We start from the raw sequence: 11,708 nt of genomic DNA on the forward strand, positions 1-11,708 counted from the left end.
GAAATCCAAAATAAATGAAAGATTAATCATCCAGTTCTTTTTTTTTTAAGTCATTAAAGATACATGCTGTACAATCATTCCACACTGGAAAAAGAACAGTTCAAAGAAATAATTAAAAGCACAAAATTACCATGACATTCATGCCCATGATGAGAGTATGTAAACCACAACTGTATATGGTAATGAAAATATTGTTCAGAGCGTATTACTCAGCAACTACGGTGGACCACATTTTGCATAAATTAACCAGAAGCAATCTACTGATTGTTGAAAATCTCAAAATAGCTGGAAATGTTTGATGAAGCAAATAAACCCTGACATCTTGGAGAAGACCCATGCAGTTAGTTTTAAGTTCGATAACATTAAGCATGTGATACATAATGAGCTTTTCTGATTCCAGAAGACCACTTGAAAATGCAAGTTTGATCATTCTCCAGCCTCTGCATGTTTCACACACAGCAAGCAGAAGTGCTGACAACTCATTCTATATAAATGAATAACTGCAGAGGAATTACAGCGCTGCGATAAGCCCTCGTGTTTCACATATTAGTTTAATGGGAACACACCAGATAGCAGCACTTAAGAGTCACTGAGGCTGACAGAAGCGCTGAAGACAGCTGAGAAACACCGGCCCCCAACTCTGTTTCAATGTTTGTCAACGCAGTGCTATCCAATGTGTTGAAACTCCGTAACTGTGCAAAGCATGTGATAGAAAAATGTGACAGACAAAAACCAAACTGGCTAACTTCTTCCTTACTGTACGCCGTTATTTTAGCGGCTACATTTTGTCAGAATAATACCTTTTTATGCCGAGGCTACTTATGACCTTGTGACAATCAAATGCTTGGCTTCTGCTCAAGCCAAGCATTTAACAAACTTATTTTTTTCAATAAGAAGAAAGCACCTAAGATCTCCTGAGACCTTCACTTTCAGCAATAAAAGTGTTGTTAACATGAGCTGGAAAATATTTCACCTTTAGCGAAAACACTGCTGTGCATCTTACAGGTTGTCAGCAGTTGCATAGTAACAGCAGGGCCACGGCTGGCACTTGCTTCAAGCATCTGTTCAGTGCTACAAACTAAAAGGAAAATTCCAGTCAACAAAGTTGTGAAGCTACTAAAGTCACAACTACTCAGCTAAGGCCTTTGTTTGTCCTCATACCACTTATATTAGCACAGCTTTGACACCAGGTCAGGCGATGATCTGGCAAAGTTCGACAGCTCTTTGTTGTTAAAAATCCTCTTACTGCAGTCTGACGGTAACAGCAATAGTTTGTTCCAAATCTTCATTAAACCCATATGATGTTTACACAAAGAACAATTCTCAAACAGAAGCTTTTATGGAGCGCCAAGCTCTTCTGTTTGATTTACATTTTGCACTTTACACAACGCTAAGCTCCCTTCTCTCTGTCAGGAACTCACGACACTCAAGACTGTTTCTTGTCAGCACAAAGCCTGACATATTTACTACAGCTGAAAGTCTGGGATCTGCACAAGAGTTTCAAATGACTTTTTTCTAGTTTGCACAAGGTATGGATGCATAATGACAGACCTACTAGCGGACTGCTATTTGCTATTAGGGTATCATAGTTGTTGAAAGAGTGGATAAATTCGGGTGAGACTAAATAAGTTGGGGCAGGTGGTGAAAAAAGAAGGAAAGAAACAAAACAGTAAGTAAAACAAAACAAGACAAAAATAAAAACAAAACTGAAACAGCAAACATTACTAACTAAAGGACAATTTAACACTGAAACATAAAGAGTAACACTAAACACGATGACAGAGACAAAAGACATAGGAACAAAACCACGCCTGAAATGACCAAGCAAACCACAATGACAAAGACAGTCATAAGACTCAGACTTGAACTTGGGCCCCAGTCACACAGGCCTAGAGGTTGGTCATTGACTTCCTGGCCACCACTCCTTGCTATGGAAAAATGTGTATTTCCAACTGCTTGGTGAGTGGTTGCAGGCAGTCACTGTGATAGCCACTAAAGCCCCAGTCCCACAAACCTAGAGACCACTCAGTGACAGCCCTCCACAATCTCTGGCCACCACTCACCAACCAGTTGGGAGTAGTAACTCTACTTTAAATCTCAGCTTGTTCTAATTTCTTTACATATACCAAACCTGGTGTGGTCAGACCACACCAGGCAAGACCCTAGGTGCAGGCTGTGTAAAGATGCCCCTGAGACAATCCAGCACATAACAGCAGGGAGCAAGATGCTAGCATGCAGGGCATACATGGAACGCCATAACCAAGTGGCGGGCATAGTATACAGAAACACCTGTGCCGAATATGGCCTGGAAGTCCCGAGGTCAAAATGTGACTTCCCCCCAAGGGTGGTGGAGAATGAGCGAGCTAAGATACTGTAGGATTTCCAGATACAGACAGAAAAAAAATGGTGGGGCTAACCAAGCAGACATAGTGGTGGTAGGCAAACAGAAGAAGACGGGCGTAGTGATAGATAACTGTTCCGAATGACAGCAACCTCAGGAAGAAGGAACACGAGAAACTTGAGAAAAACCAAGGGCTCAGAGAAGAGCTCAAGAAGATGTGGAGGGTGAAGGTGGTCCCAGTGGTATTTGGAGCACTAGGTGCGGTGACTCCCAAGCTAGGCGAGTGGCTCCAGCAGATACTAAGTATTGATATAGCTAAGATACTGCGCAGGACCCTCAAGCTCCCAGGCCTCTGATAGAGGACCCAAGCTTGAAGGATATATATATATATATATATATATATATAAACTCAATTAATGTTTGCATTTGTAATATTTTTAATTTAAGCAAATATGAGCTAAACTATACAGAAAAGTACCAGCAAAGATGACACAGTTTGATGCGCAGCTGAGGTGACTGATTCATTTTCACATCCAATGTGATGGGAGCAGCATGTCAGATGGTGGGAGATACCCAGCATACGATCAATCACACTCTCTTCAGACACACCTGTGAATGTGGGATGTTGCGATTTTTCCTCCGGTGCTTTGTGTGTTTGGGGAGAAAAAAAAATTGAAGCTGTGATGGCTCAGTATGACACGACTAAAGGCATGACTCCACCACCTCTCACATGAAACTCACCAGCAGAGAGGGTTTGTGGGATGAGTGCCCTCTGGCAGGAGGTGATGCCAGTGAACAAACCCTGGTGCGTGTGTGTGTGTTTGATAGAGAAAGAGCTTTCGAGCGGCCCGTGTGACTCACCCTGGTCATTAAAGTTGCATACATGGTTATTTCCCCTGTGTCACCATCTTATGCATTACTCACTTATCTGAAACTGCTACCAAAGGTTCCCAGCATTAACGGTCACACGGTTAACCGATCACCGCAATCTACGTGTACCTTCCCACATTATGACCTTTGTCACAACATGTGGCAGTTTCCTCCGCTAATCCTTTTCCAATCTTCATCTTTTTAAAAAGAAACAGTTTGTTAAAGCGGGGCAAACGGGCGCACCTCCAGAGCAACTGGGTCAGTTTCAAATCCAACAGAGCAAGAGGAACAGCTCGAATGCTCCTCAGGTGGCCCAACATATCCATGGCAGCGGCTCAACTTTCCTGTATTTTCCACCTCAGGTCTCCCTCCCCCACACATACACCCCCCTCCCACTACCACATACAGTAACAACCATGTCCTACAATTGAGGGAGGATAATCTGCTCTTGACACAGCCAGAAATTTGATTTAGCAGCCACGAGTTATCACAACTCGTGTCATAGAGTAAACTGGTGGGAAATATGACCTTTTGCACAGTCAGTGATTTTTCTGGATTATTTATACTGAGCTAGATGTTCTTTTAATATAAGTAGTTATACTAAGTGATTGTAGGCGATGCTGTAAATCAATGATCAGGACAGCCAGAAATATCAGACTCTTAAAGCAGCTCTTTTAATGTGATTTGGTATCTTTTATTGTATGTATTAATCTTATTTAATTCACTTGTACATTTGTATAGTTGTATCGGTGATATTTTAGATCTGTTTTTATTGTTAGCTATTATTCTAAATGCTGCTTGTACATCCACACCTTGAACATCTGATATGTAATGGCAAAAAAGGATTCTGATTCTGATTGATAAAATACAAAATACATGGTCATTTTTACAGATCTTTCTTGAGTTTAGATATCAGTATATTGCAGTATTAAGACTGCAACACAGTCAGATGGGTTGACAGAAGTTTAAACGCATATATTTTGATACAATTTTAACATTTTTTCAAGCAAAAACAAAAAAATTTAAAAAGGTTTGAGCTTCTCGCATGAGATTTTTGCTTTTTTCTTTTATTCTTACTTATAGGAAATGATTTAAATGATAGTAAATCTAACATCTTCGCATTCTGAACTGTAAATTAAAAATGATTTACTTTTTAATTACATTTATACAGTTTTAAGTTTTTTAACACAGTCCTGATCAAAAGTTTAAGACCACTTGAAAAATGTCAAAAACTCATATGTTGCAAGGTTGGATCTTAACAAGGTTCCAAGTAGAGCTTCAACATGCAGCAAGAAGAAATGGGAGCGAGACAAAACATTTTAGAATAGAGAATAGAGTAGAATATACCTTTATTATCCCACAAATTAGAAATTTATGGCAAGGGGGATATAAAATATAGAAGGAAGACACAAAGTAGTCCTATATACACAAGCAACTGAAATTCGTATATGTACAAAGATATATTTTTATTATTACAGATATATTAAAACAGGCTGTTTTGCAGCTGACAAAAAGTTTAGGACCACATGCCTTTAAAAGGCCAAATCTGTCCAAAAATGTGGATTCACTCTCATTTTCTGCCAGATAGTCACATTGTCATGACATTCTGATAGCAAAGGCAAAAAAACGTTCCCTTTTTGAAGTGGTTGTTGAACTGCATAAGCAGGGTCTCTCACAGCACGCCTTCACTGCTGAGGTGGGAGGCAGTAAGACAGTCATTTGGAATAGAACAAAAAAGTCAAGTGGAAGACCCCAAAAAATTTCACCAGCACTGAGCCGGAAAATCCTATTGGCTGTTGGTCAAGACACTGGACGATCCTCGACCCAAAGTTACTATTGCCGACTGCAGCCCCATAACCATCGTGGGGCATCTGAGACTGAAGGGCTTTAAAAAACAAAAGTGTCTTCAAAGGCCTCATCTCCTTGAATGCCACAGAACTGACCATTTGGACTTTGCAAGAGAGCACCAAACATGGGACATTGAAAGGTGGAAAAAGATTTTATTCTCTGATGAGAAAAAAATTAACCCTGATGGTTTCCAACGTTACTGGCATGATAAGCAGATCCCACCTGAGATGTTTTCTACACGTCACAGTGGAGGGAGCGCCATAATGGTCTGGGGTGCTTTTTCCTTCAGTGGAACTATGGAGCTTCAGCAGGAGCAGGGGCGTCAAACGGCTGCTGGCTTTGTCAAGATGTTGCAGAGAGCATCCCTCATGACTGAGGGCCCTCGTCTTTGTGGTAATGACTGGGTTTTTCAGTAGGACAACGCTACAGTACACAATGTCCACAGGACAAGGGACTTCTTCCACTCTTTTGGACCATCCTGCGTGTTCCCTGGTCTAAATCCAATCGGTAACCTTTGGGAATGGATGGCAAGGGAAGTTTACAAAAATGGACAACAGTTTCAGACAGTAGATGCCCTTCCTGCTGCTGTCCTCACCACTTGGAGAAATGTTCCCACTCACCTCAAGGAAACACTTGCATCAAGCATGCCACAACAAATTTTTGAAGTGATCAACAATAACATCGGAGATACTCATTACTGAGTTCATGTTTGAAACTTTGATTTCTGTTTTTTTTTTTTTTTTTTTTGGGGGGGGGGGGGGTTTACAGGTTTTTTTTGGAGGTGTGGTCCTAGAACTTTTGATCAGCTGTAAAACAGCTTCTTTCAGTTGTTTTCAATAAATTGTATGCTCAAAAATGTTTTGTCTCACTCCTATTTCTTCTTATTGCATGTTGAAGCTCTACTTGGAACCCTGTTATGATCCAACCATGCAACATATGAGTTTTTTGCCATTTTTCAAGAGGTCTTACAGTTTTGATGGGGACAGTATAATGAATTAATTAACAAAAAAAAGATATACACATATTTCTGAAAGACTGCAAACAAACTGCATTCATGTTTCCCCATATTAAATAAATGAGGTGTTCTGGATACCACCTTCAAATCTTCCAGGGGATACACCAAGGTCTTCTCAAGCCAGCCAAAAGATACAGTCTCTTCAGTGTGTCCTGGGTCTGTCCTGAGGCCTTCTCCTAGTGGAACACACCCAAAACACCTGATCCAAGAAGCATCCAGGAGGAATCTTGGTCAGATGCCCAAATGAACTCAACTGTCTCTTTACAAGTTCTAGTTCCAATGAAACAGGGGTATTAAAAATGTGTCCATGTGGCCAAAAATGGCCCGACAGAGGAACCAGTCCACTGCACTGGATGGCTTGGAAAAAAATGAGGGAAAACTTTTTAAACAAGCCACTTGATTGCCATTGCAGCAGCATGGTTGCTTGGTGGTTAGCATTAATGCATCACAACAAGAAAATCCTGGGTTTGAACCCTGAGTGAAGTTTTATATGTTCTTGTTGTATTTTCTTCGGAAGCTCTTGTTTCTCCCACCATCTCAGATAGCGCTATCTATCTCAAGCCAGAACACTTGTGAAAAAGATTATTAATCTCATTAGGGTTTTTTCTGATTAAATAAAGGTTTAATTAAAATCAAACGGCATCCTGTCATGACAGATGCTGTCCAAACTTTCAATTTCCTTTGCAGCCATCCTCCTGACAAAAACACTAACCATGGTCTGCCATTTCCTGCAAATGTAACACTGCTGACCCCAGTTCTTGTTCTTTTCTTTGTAATAAAAGATGATATTCTCATTACACAGAAATTAGCAGCGCATTGTTTAACATAGTCCATTGCCTTGATGATAAAATTGTACAATTGGTCAGTAAGTCCGTAAAAGTCAAAACCTATACCCAATTTAAATTTGCACAATCTCACATTCAAGATCCTCTTCTGGCACAGCTCTGGATCGTTTTTCAGAGCAGCTGCTGCTTTTGTTTTTTATTTTTATCAGAAGGCTTCTGGCCACCACCACTGTTTAGATCTTTCCCTCAAAAGCACCTGGACATTAGAGAGAGTCTGGACTGACTGCCTGAGTGAAAACATAACACTGTACAAGTTCATGGAGTGATTTACTGAATCTAAAAAAAACACAATGCTGTTCATCCTCCTCGGATTGAAAATTGAAAATCCTCAACTCCTCTGCTAAAAATGCTTGGTTGTAGCCAGAGAGCCATCTTTCATTACCACCTAAAAGTGATCCTAAACATGAAATTTGAGCTTGAAACAAGAGCTGATGAGCACACAGTTTAAGTGTTCATTTATAAAGAGCTTTTGTGCTGGAATCTGTCTGGATCCAAGAAGATGACCTTGAATTGGAACTCTTCCACATTTAAATCGGGAAAGACTTTTTGATGTTTATGGATCTGTCCCCAGAACTTCTTCATACCGCATCCTACCCTTAAACGTAATTAAGTATGTTTTAAAATTCTGCTTTTCTGTCGATGTCACCTTGTCTTTAAGGTGGTGATACTGTTGGAGGTGAAAATGGAAAGTGGGACTGTTGCTTTCAGTTTTAACCTAGTCACAGCATGCATACAGTATGCCTGCTCTCATGAATAATATACTCTGTCCAACCACCTTCAATTACAAATGACTTCTACCCAGTGCGATAACCATAAAATAACCTTGAAAAGCATGGTTACTCTTTATCTAATCCAAGCAGAAATTGCAATCCAGAATAAATCATGATCCCAAAGAGCTAATGAGATTGTGCTTCAGAGACGTGTTAGTTCATTAAGCCAATTACTACAAAAGAGAAATGTTATACTACTAATGCACTGTGTACTCGGGGAAATGACCCAGTGAGATGACTAGATAGAGAAAAAGGAAGAGGAAGAGAGTGATGACTCAAACACAGGGAAAACCCTCAAGATGAATTAGTTATAAGGGCATCTACATGTGGGGCAGACGAAATATGAAATATTAAGTTAGCATTTGATATAGCGAAAGAGTTAAGGTTAAACAACTCCTGAAAATAATCAACTACTATCCATCTAGAACCGTCCAACTGTGATGCTGCGCTGGAAGTACACATGCCGTTCAAAAAAGTGTTTGATGAAGCACTGTAACCACAACGCTCTGTAAACTGCTGCTCATTTCTGAAGCAGTTGAAAATCTGCATGCAGATAACGCCCACTGCTTTGCTCGTATCAGCTACATGGCTGTCATTGTACACGCCCAGTTATTCTTTTTTTCTTTTTTTGAGCGGACAAGTCAAAATGGGTCAAATATTCCAAGGAAGTACAAAATTATTATCACATGCAAATCTTCTTTTTTATAAGAGAAAGTGTAACAAAGCTGTGATCTTTAAAAAATATTTAAATCCATAAAAAAAAGAAAAAGAACCTGAGGGAAAATTCTGCACAGGAGATGAGAAATCATTTCAAAATAAAGGTAATTATAGCTTTCCACGACACATGCTGAATTACCTCTGAGCCAGCACGGGGATCCGTCTCATCTTTACCATGGAAACCAACACCATACAGTACATGCACGCACACTGAGGGAGCAATTGCCATGACATCCAGCACTGTGGCGAGAAGAAGCTTTCAGCAACTAGACCAATTTACTCAGCAGCTAACTGGACAGTCAGTCAACCCTCTGTACTGTATATCACTCCCTATTTCACTCACTCTCCTCCTCTCTTTCCCCTCTTTTCCCCGTGAATTTCTTCTGTCATGATGCCAGACGAATTACCTTTCATCAGCAGAGGACAAGGTCTTGCAGTGCTTAGTAGGAGTGGCTCTCATTCAAGTGGTGACAGAGAAAAGAAAGCTCTGCAGGGATCCCTGCACAAGGATGCAGTTGAACCGGCACCGCACGCATGCATCCACCGCCACTATCACTACCAGCGAGTGCAACGGCAGCAGTAGCAAATCGGAAGGGGAGGGGTAAATATAAATATATAAAAAAAGCAGGAGAGGGGGTTGCTCTATCAGCAGCAGGAGCATTACATCATAGGCTGCCTCTGTGGAAGGGTGGGAGAGGAGTGGACAGAGGAAGGGAGGTGCTCCTCGTAGCAGCAAAAGCTCCCTGTTACTGTTGAGCTCTTTTCTTTGCGTGCCCAAGTCCAAATTTAATATTTATGATCTGGTAACTGTGAAATGCCCTTGGTGGTTAGCATAAGACCTATTTAATCATTAACTCAGCTGCTCTTAATTGTGTACCTTCACCAGGATTTGTTGTCAGAATGGATATAATATGATGTACACTCTAATGTGGATCATCCCTTTGGGGCACAGACTGCGTGCATGAGTGTGTGTCCAGCTCATGGAAGCCTACACAATGTCTATTCTATGTGGTAATTGAATTGCGTGACTAGCAGTTGCTCGCCACTGCTCCCAAAGCATGCTGATATTCATCCCTGGAAAAAGGTCAACTGAAATTCCTCGGAGCAGTGAGTGGATAGGTAAAAGTGTTTGGATTGCTCGCGATGATTAAAACTTATGTGTCGCAACAAATTTGTCAGAAACAACTGCATGATTATGCCGATGCTCTGAGCACATCTGGGAGGCAGGCGCGACCATAACGAGAGCGCTACGGGTCACCTACCGCAGCGGACAGCTGTTAACCACCTACACACTGGTACACCGCAGACCAATGGCACGGACAACAATGCACTTGACAATAATGGTTAGTCAGAACCAAGTGATCCCACTTTTCCTGAACAAACACAAACAAAGCTCCCACAACTATGTACATGTTGTCAGAAGGACATACACTGGTCAACTGACAATATACATCCAATCCTTCAACAGTTAATAACAATGCTTTCCACGCCAGGTAGAAGAAAAGTCATTAAGAGGAAAGTGGAAAGGAGGAGGAATCATGGTAGCTCTTAAATTCAGCATTTCAAATGTAATTGTTTTGACTGACAATTTTCATTTATATTATTTATTATTCTGCATGTTTTTTCTGAATTGGTGGATTAATTGTGTGTTCTAAAAAAATAATTATGCCTTGGAGTGCAACAATTCCCCATCTTACTAAAAGTCCAACATATTTAGTATCCCATGATGTGTGTACAGATGAATTTTTTGGTAATGAAAACATCTTTGAAGAGCCTTTGGGAGCCTTAGCTGAGTGTTTTAGTGTTCATGTTTGGCATGTAGCGGGTAGTCAGATCTCATTAATTTCTGTAGGTCGAAAGTATATTTCCAGCACAAGCTCTAATAAACCCACCATATGCTCCCTGCTGAGCACCAGACAGAATAAAAACAAACTTACCAGTTGGAGGTGAAACAAGCTGGAGACCCAAATATTTTTGGTAATTAACAGATGGATTCCAACCCATTCCCTAATGTTATTACTGTGGAGGAAAAAATATATAGTTTACTATTAGCACTAATAATGATAATAATTCCATTTCAACTGTTTAATGTTTGAGGTGGCACAGCAGTCGATAAAGCAAACAGACTGTAACACATTATGCAAATGGACTGCAGCTCTCCCTAAAGTGACATCTGTTATGACTCAGTTTGAAATAAATATCATATTAACTGTTTACGAAACTATAAGCAATTTGTTCAAGTGAATAAAAATCATAAAAAAGATATAATAATCATACATCATTTGTAAATCAGGTCTATCTGAGTATTAACTGTAAGGACAGTTTGAGCCCTACTGACAAGCAAATCTGGTGCATACCCATTAAACATTGGACGTCGGAAAGACACGCTGCTCGTGTCTATATTGGCTCTGTCGGCCCACGACCAATCCCGGACATCTATACGATGTTGAATAAACTAGGTTCACAATTTGAACGTCCAACCATGACCCAACCTGGATGTCAATATGATACTGAGCTTTCAAAATTTGAACTTTTTGGACGTCATGTGGACAATTTTTTATTTACAAATATCAACATGATAGATATGAATACAGATTATTTATAAACAAACAATTTATTATGCGTTAGCCTACTGATTTATTCAGCACATGTGAGGGTTTTTTATTATTTTACTTTTTTTTTTTTTTTAAAGTTGGTTTATTTTTTTCAATTAATCAACTTGTGGAAAAATATTAAAAGCATTGAAATCCACGTAAAATGTAAAACAATAATGGTTAAAGTGTTTAGGAAAAAAATGGAATTCCTTTTAAAAAGTGTACAATGTGCTTAATAATGAGCATTTGCATTTTATATGGTTCATTTTTACAAGTAACCTGTTTTATTGTGAAGAGCTCATGATTGTAGGAGGAAATGAATGTGATCGCTAGGTTGACTGCAAGACGTTTGTGCAGGTGTGTATATATGAACTGAACAATCTGCTTGACAGACTTTGCCAATGCACGCATTTTGCAAACTGCCTGTGAGAAGCTGGAGACATTTCTGCTCCAAAATCCACCATGCAGCTGCTTACTTTTGTTTTAGCGTCAAGAGCCCGCACCATGTTGGAGATGTCTGCTGATCACTCTGCATTCCTTTACACGTAACTGTTATGATATAGTACCATTTCAGAAGGTGGCATATTGTTCCAGATCATTTTCCAATAACATTTGATTGTCTCAGTCACAGATGATAAATGGAGACATATACAAAGGTGTGAATAAAGCTACAGAAAAAATAACTGGTAGCCTATAGGAAACATGTCC

At 40.0% G+C, this 11,708-nt stretch overlaps 1 protein-coding gene across 1 annotated transcript in view; it reads right to left on the reverse strand.

Moving 5' to 3' along the window:
• sema4ba (sema domain, immunoglobulin domain (Ig), transmembrane domain (TM) and short cytoplasmic domain, (semaphorin) 4Ba) overlaps positions 1-8,949 on the reverse strand; it is a 53,466-nt gene extending 44,517 nt beyond the window's left edge. The window contains exon 1 of the mRNA XM_004553195.4: positions 8,814-8,949. The gene's annotated coding sequence lies outside the window, so the exon portion shown is untranslated. The remainder of the gene's footprint in view (positions 1-8,813) is intronic.
• Positions 8,950-11,708: the final 2,759 nt, after the last annotated feature.

Source organism: Maylandia zebra, linkage group LG7, assembly GCF_041146795.1.
Source record: "Maylandia zebra isolate NMK-2024a linkage group LG7, Mzebra_GT3a, whole genome shotgun sequence".
Classification (NCBI taxonomy): domain Eukaryota; kingdom Metazoa; phylum Chordata; class Actinopteri; order Cichliformes; family Cichlidae; genus Maylandia; species Maylandia zebra.